Raw genomic sequence first — 3,432 nt, 5'->3', positions numbered from 1 at the left:
TCAGCTTTGGTAAGACAATCTTTAAGCCTTTAGTGTTCAAACCGGCCATATCTGGTCAGAATATTATCCTTGTTTTATGTTCAAACTTATGAGATTCAGCCTATCACACCTACCCTACATTGTCATTCTAAAGATAAATAATCATGTCATCAAAGTCTTGAAGCTATGAGACAAGGCACAATTAATTCCAAACAATGTGAATAAATAAGTATTACATTTGACAAAGTAATCTAAACACTAAAGGTTTAAGCCTTTGATTGGGTCAACAAATTTAGGTTCAAATGAAGATAGTTTCAAAGTTCCTGTTTAGCTTTGTTGTTTAATATCAGGTCAGTTTGATCCTATGGGCATATGATCAGAGATGTTTCAGATACGACTGTTTTGTCTTTTACTCAAACATAGAGTATCTAGGACTACATTATTTAATGTGCCCTTTCTTCATGTTGTGTAGCCCTAGGTTGATTCTGATCCTGTAGACTTATGATCTAAAATGTCCCAGCTGTAACCATCTCATCTTTCTAAAAACAATGTATGTAGGATGACATTAACATGTTCTTCATTGTGCTGCTGTAGCTTAGCCCTAGGTCAGTCCTGACCGATCAGCTCTGTAGTCAAAAATGCTTTAAACTGTTATCATCCTATCGTTATCGTTTATCCAGACATTGCGTCTCTGGGACTCTGTTATTTCATGCTTTCTTCTTTGTGTTGTTGTTTAGCCCCTGGCCAGTACAATCTGGCAGATCTGTGATCAAAGATGTTTTAAGCTGTTATCACCCCATCATTTATTCAGGCACAGTATATCTTGGAATACATTGTTTCATGCACTCTTCCTTGTTGTTGTTGTTTAACCTTTGTTTAGCTTTATTTACAGACCCATCTCAACAGTTATTCAAACGTAGTTTATCTAGGACTACATTATTTGATATTGTCATGTTGCTGTTTTGACCCTGGGCCAGTTTGAACTCGTGAACTGGCACTCCGTTGGTCACAACAGCAAGGGTTCCAGTTGATCTGATTAACGGAACAAATTGCTCATGAAATTAATGTGCAAGTGGCTGAGCACTTCACAGATATCATTTTCATTTTTCATTTTATCTAGTTTCAGCTCATGAGCTGTGGCCATGCTGGGGCACCGCCATTTAAAAGTGTGGGACGCTTACAGCACCTAGGTTTCCCAAGCGGTCACCCATCTAAGTACTCACTAGGCTCGATGTTGCTTAACTTCGGTGATCGGACGAGAACCGGTGCTCTCAGCGTGATATGGCCATATCACGAACTGAGTACCCTAACCACTAGTAGACCTGTGGTGAAATGTTTTAGTTGTTTTCATCCCATCATTTGTTCAGACACACTGTATGTAGGACTACATCTTCTTCCATGTATCGCTGCTGTTTCTCAGCCCTTGGTCCTTGACCCAGCAGAACTATGATCAGAAGTTTCCCATTTGTGACTTCTGCTAACAGATTATCCAATAAATGTCCAACATACTTGCGAATCCTACTCATGGAAAATCCAGAGGTAATAAATATTCAGTTTTATAGTTGTAGTAAACTGTGTTAAAATGGATTAAACCATCCATCTTCTCTGTCCACTATTCCTGGAAGGGTTATGGGAGCAGTCCTCCAGTACCTTTTCCATGGGGTCCTATCAGAAGCAGTCATCATTAGGCTATCTGGCTGGCTTCCCAAGCATGACCAAATGAGACTATGGATATTAACTACCCATCTTGTTTTAGTCAACTCCTTGGCCTCCTACAAATACATACTTACATATACTCACATTTGTGGACAGTTCATTTTTGTATATTTCTACTCAATCATCATCATCATCGTTTAATGTCTGCTTTCCATGCTAGCATGGGTTGGACGATTTGACTGAGGACTGGTGAACCAGATGGCTACACCAGGCTCCAATCTGATTTGACAGAGTTTCTACAGCTGGATGCCCTTCCTAACGCCAACTACTCCGAGAGTGTAGTGGGTGCTTTTACGTGCCACCGGCACGAAGGCCAGTCAGGAGGTACTGAAGTGATCTAATAATATTTCCATAGTGATAGTGCCATAGCTGTGGGGAAGGACAAACAGAATTGGTGACAACACTGCCAATCACGTTAGTAGTAGGTTTGTATTCCTTAACCCTCGGCCATATCAGGCCCAAATATTCAACTAGCTTTATGTTCAAATTGGCCATATCTAGCCTCTTACACCCACCTTAAAATCCCATTCTAAAATAAACAATCACATCATCAAAATTTCAAAGCTATGAGATAATGTATGATTAATTCAAAACATTGTGAGTAATTGAATATTACATTTGGCAGAATAAGCTGCATGCCAAGGGATTAATGCTAAATGGACATTCTGTATGGTTTCATGCATTTTGTTGGGAGGTGGGGTTTTGTTGTATGTATGTTATGCGTGTGTGTGTGTGTGAATGGATAAGAAAGTACTCAATACATGCCACTGTGTGTATGCTGCTGAACCAGAGTGTTGCACTGTCTTTATTCCAAAGTTACTCTCTTGGGCATTGATGGTAATTAGTAACTCAAGAGTAGAAACTGTATGAATGAAACTTTAGCTTCCAGCAAAGGAACAAACACACACATACAGATGTGCATGCACATACACATACACTCACAACCAGGCAGGTAAGTATGGTTCTGAGATTTTGTCATTTTTTAAATTCTGTCTGTGTGGCTTCTTACATGAAAAGAACATGGTCACTTGTATTTTCTTTAAGTTTTTTTTTTTTATTATGTGTACTTATGTATGCATATATGCATATGTACGTATGTATGTATCCTATGTATAAGCATGCGTGTAGTTATATATTTATATACACACACAAACACACACACATACATACATGTATGTGAATATATGTATTATATCAGTGTGTTTCAATGTATATCCATATACAAATGTGTGTGTGTGCACACACACAAACATATATATATATATATATCATCATTTAATGTCCACCATCCATGCTGGCATGGATTGGACAGATATTGCTATGCTATATATATATGTGTATGTGTGTATGTATGTGCACAAATGAATTCATATGCCCACACATGCATAGGTGCATAGATATATACATACATACATTTTCATATTGTCCAATTTTTGTTTTTTTGCCTTGAATGTTTCTGTAGCTTTGTGGCTTTATGTCTATGCCATATTAGGATGTTTGACTCCTCTATTGCAACCCTCCCCCTTAAAAAGAAAAATAATAATAATAATAATAATAATACTGTTGATGATTTGAAAATATAAATCAAGTTTTGGGATTAGCAAAGTCGGTAGAGCATCCATCAAAAATACTTTGTTATATTAAGGTTACTTCTCTTTACATTTTGAATTCAAATCCTTGGCTCAAACAAACTTTGGCTCTTTATTTTTTACGGGGAATGTGTGTGTGTGTGTGTGT

At 37.6% G+C, this 3,432-nt stretch overlaps 1 protein-coding gene and 1 pseudogene across 3 annotated transcripts in view; one reads left to right on the top strand and one right to left on the bottom strand.

Annotated features, from left to right (window-relative positions):
* LOC106881536 (probable nuclear hormone receptor HR3) overlaps window positions 1-3,432 on the top strand; it is a 188,754-nt gene that overhangs the window by 147,043 nt on the left and 38,279 nt on the right. The window lies entirely within an intron of this gene.
* Window positions 1,154-1,272, bottom strand: LOC128251205 (5S ribosomal RNA; annotated as a pseudogene).

Source organism: Octopus bimaculoides, chromosome 28 (genome assembly GCF_001194135.2).
Source record: "Octopus bimaculoides isolate UCB-OBI-ISO-001 chromosome 28, ASM119413v2, whole genome shotgun sequence".
In the NCBI taxonomy this organism is placed as follows: Eukaryota; Metazoa; Mollusca; class Cephalopoda; order Octopoda; family Octopodidae; genus Octopus; species Octopus bimaculoides.
This window is presented reverse-complemented; position numbering and strand designations above follow the sequence as displayed.